This window comes from Triturus cristatus, chromosome 8 (genome assembly GCF_964204655.1).
Source record: "Triturus cristatus chromosome 8, aTriCri1.1, whole genome shotgun sequence".
Taxonomy (NCBI): domain Eukaryota; kingdom Metazoa; phylum Chordata; class Amphibia; order Caudata; family Salamandridae; genus Triturus; species Triturus cristatus.
The window spans coordinates 758,441,458-758,459,971 of NC_140591.1; the positions used below are offsets into that span (position 1 = coordinate 758,441,458).

General features: G+C 44.7%; 1 protein-coding gene across 2 annotated transcripts in view; it reads right to left on the reverse strand.

The window, feature by feature from the left end:
- The window catches only part of CLCN4 (Cl-/H+ antiporter 4), a 256,887-nt gene extending 238,874 nt beyond the window's left edge, over positions 1-18,013 (reverse strand). The window contains exon 1 of one of the 2 annotated variants that reach the window (XM_085622190.1): positions 17,916-18,013. The gene's annotated coding sequence lies outside the window, so the exon portion shown is untranslated. Of the gene's footprint in view, positions 1-17,901 lie in introns of both variants that reach the window. The other variant, XM_085622191.1, reaches the window with a different exon arrangement.
- Positions 18,014-18,514: the final 501 nt, after the last annotated feature.

The following is an 18,514-nucleotide window of genomic DNA, read 5'->3' on the forward strand; positions in this document are numbered from 1 at the left end:
GGGGCCCCCTGTGATACAAAATCTACCCTCCTTCAAGGCTGTGGCAATGTAATAGACCATTGTGGGCAGAAGGAAGAGGCAATGGTAGTACAACCATACATGCCAACAGACCCGATTCAGCCAGGAAACGTCCAATGTTTTTAAGCTCAAATGGGCTTTATTTGATCTGTCTCCTGTCTACAATATCCTCTTTTTCAATGTAACTCAAAGGGGAAAATCAATACCCCAGTTTTTTTTCAAAATCTCCCTCTTACCAAGTTCAAAATGTTCGCAAGTATGGTACATTGGATCATGGAAGGAAATGGGATAGGGACATGGACTTGGATAACAGAGGACAGGAAGGACATGGAGAGGTGCACCAAACTGACCCTGCAGGGCAGGCATCAGGGTTTGCAGCAGCACAATACACCACACAGGGCATGCAGGACGGGAGTGCAGCACAACAATCCATAGAAAGCAAGAGGGAGGGGACAGGACCATGCACATGGACAACAGAGAACAGAGGGGCAAGAGGCAATGGTAGCTAGCTGACCATAATGGACAGACAGGAGAGAAAGCTGCAGCATAACAGACCATAAAGGGCAGGAGGGACGGATCAGGGGCATTACAATGGAACAGACAAGCCAGGAGGGAGGGAGTAGGGCTGAGGGCAAGGGGGCAGGGCAGGAGCAGCAAGATAGCCATGGAGGTCAGGCAGGATGGGCACTAGAAGCAAGACACACCATGAAGAGCAACAGTGAGACTGTGATGGCATACACACAGACCATGGAGGGAAGGTGGGAGGGGGTCAGGGGCAGCTAACTGACCACACAGGGAAGGTGGGAGGGGCCATGGCAGCACAGAAGACCATGCATGGCAAGTGGGAGGGTTAGTGGCAGCACAATGGCTATGATGGGCAAGAAGGAGGGTGGAGGGGCATGCACAAAGGACAATGGAGGATAGAAGGGAGGGTCAGGACCTGTGCACAGACAAGAAAGTTCAGGGGAAGGGACCTCACAACAGACCACACGGGGCAGGCAGGAGGAGCAGTTGCAGCACAACAGACCAGGGAGGGCAGAAGGGTGTGGCAGTACAATGGACCATGTAGGACAGGAGGAAGAGGATAGGGGCATGGCATGTGGACAGGCAGGGTGGAGGTGGCAGGGACAGGTTACAGTCATCTGACAATGCTAGGCAGGTGGGAGGGGAGTGGCAGTTCAACAGAACACTCAGAGTAGATAGGAGTGGCAGGTCCATGGGACATGGTGGGCAAAAAGGATGGAGCAGGGGCATGCACAAAGACATCGGAGGGCAGGGGGAAGGAGAATAGGGGCAGCAAGCTAAGCACAGAGTTTAAGCAGGAGGTCAATGATGGGGCATAGAATTGGGCAATGGAGGGCAGGAGGAGTGGACTGGTACATCATACTAAATTGAGGGCAGTGGCAGCACATCAGACCATGCATGGCAGGAGGGAGGAGGCTAGTCCATGGATTCACACAACAGAGGATAGGGAGGAAGGGGATGGGGCAGCAAGCTAACTGTTCAGAGAAGGCGGGTATTAGGAACTTTATTGTTTTTAAAACATTGTGTCTGTGCGAACTACTTAAAATATGAACAAGTATGCAGCATAATCTCACTTTTATTCAGGAAGAAGAGGACGTTTGTGACTGTGACTCCGGGCTCACTTGGCAGAAACACCCCCTTACCCTCCACCCCCTATCGCAAAATGTAATGCCCGTGAAAAGGGTAGGTGAACACAGTGTTATATAGAACTTAGTACTGAGAGCACGATTGAAAATGAAAACTAGATATAGTGTATGGTATAAACTATGCACCAAAAAGTGTGATATAAGATGAACCGGGCGTGAAATATAATATGCAATACATTGTGCGCAATGACAGATTCATTGGAGAGCGCGAGATAGCACAGGCACTAGCGCGTGCTATGCGATATGCGCCTTGGAGTGTAATATGCACAGGGCAGTGTTGTGTAACCTAACTAGTCTCTAAAGTTGTAATATAAAATATGTGCTGGGGAGTGTAACGTTGCATATGCACTGTGACAAATATATGGATCCCAGATTGTAATATGTATGGCATAGCACTGTGCGTTATAACATAGGCATCGAGAAAGGCACGTTAGATGGGGCAATATAACCCGTGCGAAGACAAGTGTGGCATGACATATTCACGGGGTGGTGTTACAGTGCACATGGGCTAGAGAGTGTCATAGCATATGCACTAGCTAGTGGAATACAACACAGAGGTGTGTGGCACTCGGCAGGCAATGGTGGGTGTAACACAGCATTGGGCTCTGTCAGGAGCACGCTGTGACTCTCAAGTGATGTTCGTCCCCTTTCCAGAGAGTAAAATAAAAAGTATTACACATCCGGCAGTGGATGTGTGTTTTATTAACCGTGAGGGGGGTTTCTTGCATAGTTTTGGTCGAATTTTTGTCGAATCCCCTTTGAATGGCTTGGTGTGCATGTGTATTAAATGTGCCCGTCAATAGCTACCCATGTTTGTATAAATAAACGACAAGGGTGTCTACCAGGATTAGGCACGGTAGGGCATCAGACATGTCAGAGCTTCACTAGTGGTGTAAATACATTCCACGTGGATTCATTGCATGCATAGTCGCCTTTTAATGAATATCACGCAAATCGTCATGGTGATAGGTACGTACGGTTTGTCCAGCATGTCCTAGGTGTGTCTATAAATATATATTTTTTAAAAATAATAAAAAACAGTGGCCGGCCCTGGGGATTGGGGTCAAAAAAATATAATTAGGAGACTGGCCCTGGGGGATGGGGTCATCAGGGCCAATAAATTAGAATAAGAAGGGGAACCAAACAGCCCCCCTTCTTAAAAAACTAAAATAAATAAAAGACTGGCATCGTGCCGGAGGCCATGCCCCCTCCGTGCAGCACTCTGCAAACGCGCCCCCAACAGGCATCTCCAGTATGCGCCAGGGAGCTGCGCTGCAGCCAGGTGTTCTGAGGCCAAGCCCCTTTTTACACCTCTCTGCAACGCAGCTCTGTGGCGCTTACTGGAGGTACCTAGTGGTCTAGTTTGACCCTAGGGACCCTTAGGATTCAGGGGGACTTAATCTCTCAACTTAGAACAGCCACAGGGCGCGTTTACACAGTGGTGAAGGGAGGGGACGGGGCCTGAGGTGACGTGTGCAAACACGCACTATGGCATGTTTTAAATTGGGGATATAATTTCCCTTCAATACTGAGGGCCCTTGGGGGCTAACTAGCCCACCAAGTGCTTCCAGTAAGCGCCACTGAGCTGCATTGCAGAGAGGTGGTCCAGGCCGTGCCACTTTTTACACCTCTCTGCAACGCAGCTCTGTGGCACTTACTGGAGGTACCTAGTGGGCTAGTTGGACCCTAGGGACCCTCAGGATTCAAATGAACTTAATCTCCCAACTAAAAATGGACACAGGGCGTGTTTACACAGTGGTGAAGGGAGGGGACGGGGCCTGAGTTAACGTGTGCAAAAACGCCCTGTGGCCTGTTTTAAGAGGTAGTTTTAATCCCCATGCCCTATTATACACTAGGGGCTTACAGAGGAGGTCATGCTAATCACAGGGGGACCCCAACGCATAATGTTCCCTAGTGTATGTAGGTGTTTTCACTGTATTCTAAGTGTCTTTTAACATAGCACTGGCTCTAGGACTGGTTAGTCAGACTCAGTTACCACCAGTATCCGTCTGAAAAAGTTGAGGGTACAGGATGATTTTGCAACAAGGCTTCTTTCTGCTCTTCTTTTTGTTCTTTCTGCACGTTATCCTTCTTCCTGCACTTATCTTCGTATTTGAGGACTTCTGTTGCTTCTTTCTGCACTTCTTTTGTTTCTTTCTGTGCATTTTTTCTTCTTTCTTCACATGTCCTATCTCTGTAGGCATAGTTAGAAATTAGCATTTAAAAAACCTTTGAAATTCACAGAAAAAACCATAGGTTTCAGGCACGTTATAGTTAGGAATTAGCATTTAAAAAACCTCAGAAATTCACTGAAAAAACCATAGGTTTCAGGGGTGTTATAGTTAGCTGGACTTTTCACTTGTACAAAACCATTGAAATTCCCCCGTTATAGTTAGTTCAGCTAACTATAACTCGCGCGCCCGCAATGCACTGCTGATGACGTCACATATTACATCACTCATGACATGGTCAGTGACATCACTCATGACATCACTGATGACATCTCAAATGACATCACTGATGACATCACTGATGACATCATCCTTGTGATAGAGTGGCAGACCTCCTCTCACCCTAATATAACCTTTGATACACACATTCAAAAATAGAGACTAAAATTTTCAAAACAATGGACATACCAATACCAGTTACAACAACCTCTTCAGTAATTCTAAGATCCACATACACATCCACTCATTCACCAACAGTCCTATACAGTCACTCATACATGTACTCACTCATCATATGTACTCATACACCTATACATCCTGTTACACAATGCCACTCATCCATAGAGTTACTCACACACATAGTCACTCATGCTAATAAAGAATCAAACATACATTTACTTGCATATACAGTTATACACACACCACCATACTTACTTCTACGGAAACTTACACATACTTAGTCTTTTAAACAATCACTTATAGAAACACATACTTATTCATACAGGAACTCTTTCAATCTCTCACTCTCACATATACTCACATATATACACCAATAGTCACATATACTAGTTTAAAACATATGTAGTTACTCATAAAGACACTATTGAGACAGTCATTCACTCACTAACACACCCATACACACACTCATCCACCCATACAGTCCTGCACACATGCTGTGTTTAACACATACAAACAGTGAGTCACTCATTCATGCACCTATGCACTACGTAATACCCCCCACCGAACCATGCAGACACTCAGACTGATACTCAAAAAACCAACTAATAACCTATATAGACACCCATGTAGCTACTCACCAACCCATGCAGCCACTTATACACAAAGTGAGAGACTGATACAGATATTTACATATTTAAACATTACTCACTAAGCCATGTATTCACTATGATACACTTAATCAGTCAGTTACACAATCAATTTTTCAAAAACAAATCATCCATTTAGACACTTATATACCCATTTATTCTTCCATCGACCTTGAGATATACATATATAAAACATATTTAATTTTCAGAAAAACACACATTCACTGGATGATGTCATCAGTGATGTCATCAGTGATGTCATTTGAGATGTCATCAGTGATGTCATGAGTGATGTCACTGACCATGTCATGAGTGATGTAATATGTGACGTCATCAGCAGTGCATTGCGGGCGCGCGAGTTATAGTTAGCTGAACTAACTATAACGGGGGAATTTCAATGGTTTTGTACAAGTGAAAAGTCCAGCTAACTATAACACCCCTGAAACCTATGGTTTTTTCAGTGAATATATATATATATATATATATATATATATATATATATCAAGCTCCAAAGTTGCCCGCAGGCAAGGCCGCACTCCCCAGCAGCTTGTTACGAGCATATTTCTCGAAGCAATTTTCAGGGTAAAGTCAACACTCCGTCCTTCTGTGATTACAGCTCTCGTGTCAACGATAGTAGAGCCTGACGCGTTTCTGGGCTTCCGCCCTCTTCAGAGGCTCGACATGAGATTGTTGCAGTAGACACGCCCACACCTTTGTGATTAACCGCCCTCAGGTGAGCTTTGCATTAGGTGAATCCTTGCAATGTCTTATGGGAAAGGTAGTTCGTGTCCCCTACAATGATTTGACTGTTGTGATGCCCTGGATGGACCCGAAGGAACGGGTGAAAACATTAATCCCCTGCTGCTGGTCCTTCATGGCCCCCTTGGATATGGGGTGGTGCGATCCTTTACGGCCGGGCCGCCGCATAAACATCAAGCTCCAAAGTTGCCCGCAGGCAAGGCCGCACTCCCCAGCAGCTTGTTACGAGCATATTTCTCGAAGCAATTTTCAGGGTAAAGTCAACACTCCGTCCTTCTGTGATTACAGCTCTCGTGTCAACGATAGTAGAGCCTGACGCGTTTCTGGGCTTCCGCCCTCTTCAGAGGCTCGACATGAGATTGTTGCAGTAGACACGCCCACACCTTTGTGATTAACCGCCCTCAGGTGAGCTTTGCATTAGGTGAATCCTTGCAATGTCTTATGGGAAAGGTAGTTCGTGTCCCCTACAATGATTTGACTGTTGTGATGCCCTGGATGGACCCGAAGGAACGGGTGAAAACATTAATCCCCTGCTGCTGGTCCTTCATGGCCCCCTTGGATATGGGGTGGTGCGATCCTTTACGGCAGGGCCGCCGCATAAACATCAAGCTCCAAAGTTGCCCGCAGGCAAGGCCGCACTCCCCAGCAGCTTGTTACGAGCATATTTCTCGAAGCAATTTTCAGGGTAAAGTCAACACTCCGTCCTTCTGTGATTACAGCTCTCGTGTCAACGATAGTAGAGCCTGACGCGTTTCTGGGCTTCCGCCCTCTTCAGAGGCTCGACATGAGATTGTTGCAGTAGACACGCCCACACCTTTGTGATTAACCGCCCTCAGGTGAGCTTTGCATTAGGTGAATCCTTGCAATGTCTTATGGGAAAGGTAGTTCGTGTCCCCTACAATGATTTGACTGTTGTGATGCCCTGGATGGACCCGAAGGAACGGGTGAAAACATTAATCCCCTGCTGCTGGTCCTTCATGGCCCCCTTGGATATGGGGTGGTGCGATCCTTTACGGCCGGGCCGCCGCATAAACATCAAGCTCCAAAGTTGCCCGCAGGCAAGGCCGCACTCCCCAGCAGCTTGTTACGAGCATATTTCTCGAAGCAATTTTCAGGGTAAAGTCAACACTCCGTCCTTCTGTGATTACAGCTCTCGTGTCAACGATAGTAGAGCCTGACGCGTTTCTGGGCTTCCGCCCTCTTCAGAGGCTCGACATGAGATTGTTGCAGTAGACACGCCCACACCTTTGTGATTAACCGCCCTCAGGTGAGCTTTGCATTAGGTGAATCCTTGCAATGTCTTATGGGAAAGGTAGTTCGTGTCCCCTACAATGATTTGACTGTTGTGATGCCCTGGATGGACCCGAAGGAACGGGTGAAAACATTTATCCCCTGCTGCTGGTCCTTCATGGCCCCCTTGGATATGGGGTGGTGCGATCCTTTACGGCCGGGCCGCCGCATAAACATCAAGCTCCAAAGTTGCCCGCAGGCAAGGCCGCACTCCCCAGCAGCTTGTTACGAGCATATTTCTCGAAGCAATTTTCAGGGTAAAGTCAACACTCCGTCCTTCTGTGATTACAGCTCTCGTGTCAACGATAGTAGAGCCTGACGCGTTTCTGGGCTTCCGCCCTCTTCAGAGGCTCGACATGAGATTGTTGCAGTAGACACGCCCACACCTTTGTGATTAACCGCCCTCAGGTGAGCTTTGCATTAGGTGAATCCTTGCAATGTCTTATGGGAAAGGTAGTTCGTGTCCCCTACAATGATTTGACTGTTGTGATGCCCTGGATGGACCCGAAGGAACGGGTGAAAACATTAATCCCCTGCTGCTGGTCCTTCATGGCCCCCTTGGATATGGGGTGGTGCGATCCTTTACGGCCGGGCCGCCGCATAAACATCAAGCTCCAAAGTTGCCCGCAGGCAAGGCCGCACTCCCCAGCAGCTTGTTACGAGCATATTTCTCGAAGCAATTTTCAGGGTAAAGTCAACACTCCGTCCTTCTGTGATTACAGCTCTCGTGTCAACGATAGTAGAGCCTGACGCGTTTCTGGGCTTCCGCCCTCTTCAGAGGCTCGACATGAGATTGTTGCAGTAGACACGCCCACACCTTTGTGATTAACCGCCCTCAGGTGAGCTTTGCATTAGGTGAATCCTTGCAATGTCTTATGGGAAAGGTAGTTCGTGTCCCCTACAATGATTTGACTGTTGTGATGCCCTGGATGGACCCGAAGGAACGGGTGAAAACATTAATCCCCTGCTGCTGGTCCTTCATGGCCCCCTTGGATATGGGGTGGTGCGATCCTTCACGGCCGGGCCGCCGCATAAACATCAAGCTCCAAAGTTGCCCGCAGGCAAGGCCGCACTCCCCAGCAGCTTGTTACGAGCATATTTCTCGAAGCAATTTTCAGGGTAAAGTCAACACTCCGTCCTTCTGTGATTACAGCTCTCGTGTCAACGATAGTAGAGCCTGACGCGTTTCTGGGCTTCCGCCCTCTTCAGAGGCTCGACATGAGATTGTTGCAGTAGACACGCCCACACCTTTGTGATTAACCGCCCTCAGGTGAGCTTTGCATTAGGTGAATCCTTGCAATGTCTTATGGGAAAGGTAGTTCGTGTCCCCTACAATGATTTGACTGTTGTGATGCCCTGGATGGACCCGAAGGAACGGGTGAAAACATTAATCCCCTGCTGCTGGTCCTTCATGGCCCCCTTGGATATGGGGTGGTGCGATCCTTTACGGCCGGGCCGCCGCGGTTAATCACAAAGGTGTGGGCGTGTCTACTGCAACAATCTCATGTCGAGCCTCTGAAGAGGGCGGAAGCCCAGAAACGCGTCAGGCTCTACTATCGTTGACACGAGAGCTGTAATCACAGAAGGACGGAGTGTTGACTTTACCCTGAAAATTGCTTCGAGAAATATGCTCGTAACAAGCTGCTGGGGAGTGCGGCCTTGCCTGCGGGCAACTTTGGAGCTTGATGTTTATGCGGCGGCCCGGCCGTAAAGGATCGCACCACCCCATATCCAAGGGGGCCATGAAGGACCAGCAGCAGGGGATTAATGTTTTCACCCGTTCCTTCGGGTCCATCCAGGGCATCACAACAGTCAAATCATTGTAGGGGACACGAACTACCTTTCCCATAAGACATTGCAAGGATTCACCTAATGCAAAGCTCACCTGAGGGCGGTTAATCACAAAGGTGTGGGCGTGTCTACTGCAACAATCTCATGTCGAGCCTCTGAAGAGGGCGGAAGCCCAGAAACGCGTCAGGCTCTACTATCGTTGACACGAGAGCTGTAATCACAGAAGGACGGAGTGTTGACTTTACCCTGAAAATTGCTTCGAGAAATATGCTCGTAACAAGCTGCTGGGGAGTGCGGCCTTGCCTGTGGGCAACTTTGGAGCTTGATGTTTATGCGGCGGCCCGGCCGTAAAGGATCGCACCACCCCATATCCAAGGGGGCCATGAAGGACCAGCAGCAGGGGATTAATGTTTTCACCCGTTCCTTCGGGTCCATCCAGGGCATCACAACAGTCAAATCATTGTAGGGGACACGAACTACCTTTCCCATAAGACATTGCAAGGATTCACCTAATGCAAAGCTCACCTGAGGGCGGTTAATCACAAAGGTGTGGGCGTGTCTACTGCAACAATCTCATGTCGAGCCTCTGAAGAGGGCGGAAGCCCAGAAACGCGTCAGGCTCTACTATCGTTGACACGAGAGCTGTAATCACAGAAGGACGGAGTGTTGACTTTACCCTGAAAATTGCTTCGAGAAATATGCTCGTAACAAGCTGCTGGGGAGTGCGGCCTTGCCTGTGGGCAACTTTGGAGCTTGATGTTTATGCGGCGGCCCGGCCGTAAAGGATCGCACCACCCCATATCCAAGGGGGCCATGAAGGACCAGCAGCAGGGGATTAATGTTTTCACCCGTTCCTTCGGGTCCATCCAGGGCATCACAACAGTCAAATCATTGTAGGGGACACGAACTACCTTTCCCATAAGACATTGCAAGGATTCACCTAATGCAAAGCTCACCTGAGGGCGGTTAATCACAAAGGTGTGGGCGTGTCTACTGCAACAATCTCATGTCGAGCCTCTGAAGAGGGCGGAAGCCCAGAAACGCGTCAGGCTCTACTATCGTTGACACGAGAGCTGTAATCACAGAAGGACGGAGTGTTGACTTTACCCTGAAAATTGCTTCGAGAAATATGCTCGTAACAAGCTGCTGGGGAGTGCGGCCTTGCCTGCGGGCAACTTTGGAGCTTGATATATATATATATATATAAGATTCCAAATTCCTGTTATGCCCGGGATCCCCCAAGGAAGCAGGTACGGACCACAGCGTGTTCTTTCTTCAAGTGCAGTTTATTGTATTCAAGTTATCAGCATTCTTTGAAATATCAGCATTACGCGTTTCGACAGTGAAACACTGTCTTGATCACATGACATGCTAACGGCCCAGCTGACTATAAATACTGGTGAATAGTTAGTGAAGATAGACTCATCTACGAGTCAACCATAGGCGCCTATACTTAGGACAGTGATATTGCTTCATGTCATCATCACAATTATTAACTTTCATATTGTTCACAGTTGCAATAATAAATATATAAATATAATTTAACATGAAAAAGTGCAAGTGCAATAAATCATATTAAAACTTCACCAGTTATTTAAAACAGCATAACTGTTGATAAAATATATAAAACAGTTTATCAAACAACTGTTTGTAAATGAGAAGCAGCCTAATCTCATGTGAGATATAATATAGGAGTTTTTAGCTCAAATATTAGATACCATGCTTATATGTAATTGGATACACGTTTATCCCCTGTGAGTTTATCATGTAAGCAAATAGTCTAAACCTTTCAGTCAGAATTGTTGCCTAGTGCTTGTCATTTCCAAATAAAGTCGATAAGGTTTACATTAATAGACAGTCCTTATCTATGCAGACAACTCATTAGCGGAAACAACTAGACAAACAATGCATCGAGACAAAAAAAGTTTAAGATAACATTATTGACACTATAGGTTATTGGCACTTTATCCTGTAAAAAGCGATAAAATCAGGGGTAAAAAACTGGAGACCAGATAAAAACCCATGACTAAAACCGACTAAAAACCAGGTAAAAAAGTTCCATAATTAAAACCAAATAGGTGTCATATAGTCATAACATATAATGCTAACAGACAATAGTAAGGAGAAATAAAGATAGTCACAGATAATCAGTAATTAAGAATGTTTCTATAAAAAATGGTGCATTTCCTCTCCATTGTTTAAACCCTTAGGCATTTTAGAATCCAATGTCAGTATGTAGTAAGACTCCAATTGTCTCAGTTTCTTTTCTCGGTTTCCCCCTCTGATAGACTTGGGTACCATATCAATCACAAAATAGCTGAGATCATTTAGATTGTTATTATGAACGTGTTTAAAATGTCTCGCTACTGGGTAACTGGGGTCCGAGTTCACTATCGCTCTAAGATGTTGTAAGATGCGATTGAAGGCCTGTAATTTTGTGCTTCCCACATATCTTAATTTGCAGGTACATTCAAGAACATACACTGCAAATTCTGTGCGACAAGTCAATACTTTAGAGATTTTGATGGGGTTAGAGTCAGCTATTCCCATTACTTCACTAGTATTTATGCCAAATTTGCAGGCTCTGCATGAACTGCACTTAAAGAAACCTTTTCTTTTCATTAGCCAATTAGATGTTTTAATAGTTTCTGGGCTAGATCTTACCAAGGCGTCTCTCATCGAGGGTGCCCGTCTAAAGGTGATACTAGGTAATTCTGGCACCAGTTGGGACATGGTAAGGTCGGTTTTAACAATGGGCCAATTTTTGAAGATTATCCTTTTGAGTTGTTTTTCTTGTTGACTGTATGCTGTGATTAGTCTTATGTTGTTACCTGATTCATTAATTTCTTTATCATTACCACCAGTTCTAGTTGTTGCTATATCTAGGGCATTAGCTTTATTCATAGCTATCAACAGATCTTTTTCTGTGTATCCGCGTGCTATAAATCTCTGAAATGCTCCATTTTGGCATTCCTTGAGGTCATGATCTATATTACAAATAAGTTTGATCCTCAGGAATTCTCCATATGGGATGCTTTTGATCAGATGGTGCGGATGAGAGCTACTAGCATGCAATATTGCATTGCCTGCTGTGCTTTTTCTGTACAATTTAGTATTAATGCAATTGTTTATGATATAGACTGCTACATCTAGAAACTGTACACTCTCCTCACTGATTTCTGCTGTAAACTTGAGATTCAATTCATTGATGTTAATACAGTTGACAAATTCATGAGCTGATTCTTTTGTACCATCCCAGATGACAAACACGTCATCTATGAAACGCCACCATTTTATCACATGTGAGTCAAACAACTTCTTGTGAGTGATTCTGAGGACATGTTCCTCCCACCAGCCAACGTGTAAACACGCGTAGCTGGGGGAAAAACATGCCCCCATCGCCACTCCGCGAAGTTGTTGAAACACTTCCTTATTGAAAATGAAAAAGTTATTAGTCAAACATATGTTTATCATATCTAGTATCATCTCATTATGTTGATAAAATACACTGGATTTTTGGGATAGATAGTATTTGTTTGCTTTTATGCCATCCGTATGACAGATGCTGGTGTATAACGAACTTATATCCATAACCAATAGGATGTATTCCTGTTTCCATTCTACAGATTTTAGTTTTGTTATGAAATCGCCAGTGTCACGGATATAAGAACATAGAGATTCTACATATTCTCGAAGAAAAAAATCAACATATTTTGACATATTTTCAAGCAGTCCCCTTTGTGCTGATATGATGGGTCTTCCTGGTACTGGGGATATTAACTTATGTACTTTAGGAAGAAAGTATAGCACCGGTGTGATAGGGTGGTCGTTTTTCAGGAATTCAAATTCATTTTTACTCAGTAGGCCCATTCTTTTCCATTTTGACAGTTCCTTGGATACCAGTTCTTTAACTTTTTTCAAATCATTGAACGTGGCCTTGCTGTAACAGTCCTTATCTCCTAGATGTTTCATGGTTTCTTCCATGTATAGTTCTCGTGGCCATAGGACTATGTTACCCCCTTTATCGGATTTATTGATAATTAGGTCTTCTCGTGATTGTAGTTTTCGCATAAGTTTAGAGTATTGTATTTCTTTGTATTTTCTATGTTTTTGTTTTCTTAATGTTTTTTGGTTGAGTTTTTTTAGATCTTCCGTAACACAATCACTAAAAATATCAATTGCGTCCTTAGGCATTAGTGGTATGAACGTGGAGGGTGATCGAAACGGTGTCGGGATGCTTACATTACTTTGTATACCCATTTCAGACAAGTCCTCTTGTGTCGAATTATTAGTAATGACCTCTTCATGGGCTAAAGCATGTAAAGAGCGGAGTAGGGGAATATCACATACTTGGACCAGTTCATTCATTGCATTCGTTGGTTCAGATGTATTGCTTTTGTCGGTCATTTTGTTGAGTTTAAAATGTTTCATAAGTTTCAGTTTTCTGATGAATTTGAAAACATCTATTCGAGTTTGTGGGTATTTGAAATTATTACCTGGACAAAATGATAAACCCAGTGATAGTAGTTGGAGTTCTGCTACTGTAAGTTCAATATTGGATAGATTGATCACTGTGTTGTCCGGGGCCACTTTGCTCATTTCAGTTGTTACCATTTCTTGCCCCTGCCCCCTCTTCCTCTTCCTCTGCCTCTGGATTTTTCTCCTTTGTTTTCTTTTGATGTTGTTATTTCTACATTTCTCTTCTCGGGATCGTGTGAGCGCAGAGTATGGCGGCGATCGTCTATGAGAAACCCCAACTCTTCTGAGGGTGTGTAATCTGTTGGTAGTTTCGTGAGTTGGTTATTTGAGCTGTTTTCATCAGATTCATAGTTGCTACTCAAAGAGCTTGTTTCTGAGCTTGTCATGTCAATCGTATCTTGAGTTGTAGTAGTGGTGCTGGTTATTTTAGTGGTCAGAGCCTGTCTTTTTGCATTATCAAACTTCCTTGCAAATGTAAATACCCTCCCTGTTTCATAATCTGTTTTGTCCCTCGTGAATTTCCATATTTTCCTTGTTTTGATTGTTTCTTCATGTTTCACTAGTCTTGCGTTGATTTCTTCCCGACTTTTTTTAATGAGGTCCTTTTGTTCATGGGTATCCAATGCGATATTAAGTAGTTCGATTTTTTTGATAATTTCTTGTCTGTCGATTTCTGCATATTTTATTAAAATCGAAACCATATTCATTGACGCTTCCAAATTATTCCATATATATATATATATATATATATATGTATATATATATTATAGGCAATATATTAAATTGCATATATTAAATCGAGAGGCAGAAGTCATCACCACTGAGATTCTAAAGAAATAGCTGATGCACTGTTTTCCCAGAAATTAGCCTCTTCTGTTGTCCTCCAATTGCATCATTATCTCACAGAACTCTGTGTCTGGGTAACACGTCTTTGGAAACTGTGAAGAAGGCTGCTATTAACATTGCTCTGGATAGTGTGTTGTGCTGCTGTTCATTTCCCTAACTTTAAACCTAATTACTGATGGATCTAATCAATGTTCACGTCCTTTTGCGCTTCTTTTTCATTAATCAGTTCAGTACACAAACCTTTACAGTCTGTCCGAGAAACCCCCAATATATGCCCTGCAAGTTACTCCCCAGGATGAATTTGTAGATGGAAGCAAGAAAGAGGCAGCAGTACAAATGTACCAAATATTCACAGAACAGGGACAACACACGTAGCCTAAGAGCAAAATACTGTCAAACACATGTAAGTTACAGTGGTACCACTAGACTAATATCTGAGTGCAAACTACTATGTGCAATTTGCACACAGACTGGTTAGCCAACAGATATGCAGTCTGCGATGCAACCCATGTACATAAACATTACGCAGCATTGACAATTGCCCTTTCACAGAAGGTTGCAAACCACAAGACTAATGAATATTAATTAAACAGGTTGATATTTGCTACCACCCTGCGAATGACTACAAACTGACAGATGGTGGCCTGCAAGACACCGCAGGTCTATAGTTTACATTCTCTAAGAAAAACGTTTTGTTTTTTTAACCGCTTGCATGCTCATGACGAGCCCAGCTTGTCATGAGGCACAGTGGAGCTGAGCTCATGACGAGCTGGGCTTGTCATAACGGTCGCGGCCCGCCCACGCACGATTGATTCCCCGCCTGTGCGTGAGAATCAATCAGTGGGCGGGGTCGTGACGAGCTCAGCTCGTCATGAGCACAGCTCCACTGTGGCTCATGATGAACTGGGCTCGTCACGAGCACCGCGGCGCCACGCGCGCCCCGCCCCCGCGCCGTGGGGGAGTTACCCCCACGTAGAAGGGGTTAAACAGCTTGTGTCCCTTAAAGGGACAGATGCTGCTTTAAAAAAAGGTTTCCCATTTGGGAAGACATCAGGGAGATACGGCAGTGATCCCCAGACCACTGCCTGCTACTCCTGACGCTGCCAGGCATGACTGGCAAAGGAAAAGTTCTCACATAAAGCAGAGTCCCCTCTGCGAATTAGATACCACCCTAACTCATGTGTTGGTATCAGATCAATGGTTTGAGACAACAACTGCAGTGACAAGTTACTGATTCAAGTTATTGCGATTCCCAATTTGGGGGGGCTGGCCCTTTTACCCCCCCTTTCTACATGTGACTTGAAAAAAGGGGTGGGCGACGAATTACGCTCCGCTGGCGGAGTTCGCAGAGTTTTTCCCACTCTGTGCACCGAGTAAAGCGCGGAGTTCAGAAAAACTCAACGGAGAAGAGGTTTTTTTCTTGCGTGGCTCACCAACGTTAATTTGGCAAGCGTGAGCAGGGAAAATCATACGCTAGACCACCCCTGGAGAGTTTTTTCAACGCAGGCAGTCACTGCAAGTCGCTAGCGCGCCCGTTGACAAACCTGCAGCGCATGTACAGGAAGCTACCACTCCAGTAGAACATCTACTCGAGCGGTAGAAAGAAGCAGCGCTCTCTTTTGCTGCGCTTTGCGCAATTTGCACTGATTTTGCAGCGCAGGACAAACTCCCGGCACTAAAAATCAGCGCTAGCAGTGCAACTTATCAAACTACGACACTTGAGCACTCCACGGGTGGAGTTTTTTGGGCACTTCATGCAGTTATGCGTAGCAGAACTCCACCCAGGCCGACTCGTAATGAACACCAAAATCCTTTTTCTGAGGCACAAAGGTTTTTCCGACTAGCAAAAACAGTTTAATTAATCAAAAAAACACTCCTTTGGCACCGAACACCCTGTGATTTTCCAAACCACAAGAGTGTTTTATACATCAAACCTAGCATGGGTAATGGCATTGCACCCCTTCAGCATACAAAGAATAAATACAGTGTAAACAGAAGCAATGAAAAACTCATGCAAAACGGAGGGAGGAGGCTTCCCTCGAATATAGAATAGATACATATAGCATCGACGGCAACAAAAAAAAAACACTTCTATTGCACACAGAGGTCCGGAAGTCAGAGGCAGCGTCAGCACATGTGCTCTCTCACACCCACACACTGTGGAACAAGAAGATGCAATGTAATGTTCCCTCTCACACACGGATCAGGTAATAAGGGGGCAAAGGGACGCTATATTCCTGTCTGTATCTACCCTACTTATGTAATACATTTTAATTACATCCGGTTTTTAATGGGAAAACAACCTATTGGCTGTGTCAATGGTTATTACATGTGCATGCTGTTGACACATAGCATTGGCAGACGACGATGCCCAGAACACTGGTAAGGTATTTAAACCAACCATTTGAATGTGAACGTTTTGATTTTTAAAAAGGATGGGTGGAGTGCCAAAAAAAAAAAAAAAGAGACCAGCCCGAGCTATTTCACAATCCCCGATTATGCAGAGGAGAAATGTTGGGGGTGGTTATTAAATAACGTGTTAGCACACCTACCAGAATTAGAAACAGGATCCGACCTTCAACGCAGCACTGCTGCTGCTGAGTCACTCACCTCTTTCACATATATCCCAGCCCTCAAACACTCATGGAGCTAGAAAGAGCATTTCAACACTAGCGTGAATCCACACTGCAGAACTAAAGTCCCATGATCACTTTTAACAAGTCCACAGACACGTGTATGCACTTCGGTTTATTTCACTGTAGAGATTCAACCCTTACTGCTCAGATGATAGGATTCATTAAACATTCAGTAGCACTAAGAGATGACAGCATCGTGGAGTTATTTGTTTTTTCCTTAACTGAAGCCCCGGTAAAAATGTGGAGTGTTAAATCCATGTACAAGGTGCAGGGACTGATAATGGACCTCTTTCGTTGAATTTTGTCTGGTCTGCTGTGCTTCACTTATAATTTTTCAAAAAACCCTCGCAAATATTAGAATTGTTTTACACTGATCAATAATGCAAATCTATCTATCTATCTATCTATCTATCTATCTATCTATATATATATATTACACTGCAGTACTAGTACTGTAGCACGCGAACAGAAGCACCATAGCATTTCGTATGGTAATTGCATTGGCGTTTTGTAGAATTTGAAAGTGTTACCTAAGACCTTGCATCCTTTTCCGCATTTTGTCTAAATAGACTTTTTAATCTACATGGCATAAGGCTTGAGGTCGCTGTGTTATTGCTGGGCTTGGCATCTCCCATGAAAACGGAAACCGCATCCTAGACCTAAGATTATTTAGAAGCAATGCACAGAAGAGGACGAACGAATGTCCATGTTCTGGCCACAACGGGAGTCTCGCCTCTTTGAATGCTGCATGACGATTTGTTTTTAGTAGTGGCCTAGTTTCTGTTTTTGTCACACATAAGAGAAGTGAGGAGACCATAGAACTCGCAGCACTGTAATATTTCCGTAGCAAGCTGTTAGATTTTAAACGAGGGCGTGTATACACCCACGGGAAGAAACAGAAGAACCATGGACCTTTTTCGGATGCGCAGCATCCCTGTCAGAGACATGACAGCCCAGCCGGCACACGCACATCACCAAAGTGCGAGCGAACAGTTCCTGCACCTGTTCTGCCGCATTCGCACATACGCTTCCCTTCGGCCTTTTTACAGCGCCTGAGCCGCCATGCACAACCGAGCTGCAGCATGCCAGAGCCGGGAGAGCGGCGGGAAGGCCACCGAGGAGGAAAGAATCGTACGTGCGCCGCCTTACCTGCAGTGCAAGGCTGTTTATCTCAGTGAAACAGATAGCATTCTCCCCTTGCTGCTGTCATGGCTGCGGCAGTGGTGATGTCATGGAGGGGAGGAAACAGTGCCAGTCACGTGACCAACGCCTCCTCCTATTATAAGATTAGTAAGAGCTTGGTTTGCACGTCTCTACAATTTTGTTAGCGCCAGCTACTGGGTGGGTGCTTAATATTTTTAAGGTAGGTCAGAGGATAGTTTGTTTCACTGTCTTAAAGAGAGCGTGGTTCAGTAAGTGATTGCTACAATAAAGTACACTTAGAGAACTGAGCCATAAGGCATTGCAAGTTATCCACTCATGGCTTTGCAAGTGATTCTCACTGCCATAAAATACGAGTATATTTTACCAGCATTAGTTGATTATACAGAAACTATTCATTTGATTCCCCCAAGGTGGTACCCATACTATGCAAAGCTTTTTTTTTTTCTTCTTTTTTTTTTTTTTTTTTTTTTATTGAAGTCTGAAAACAGATTACATTTACACATCTGATACATGAAAGAAAAAAAAAATATCAACCCGAAATTCAAAACACATTGCATATACAAGAAGTAAAATACATCCAGATT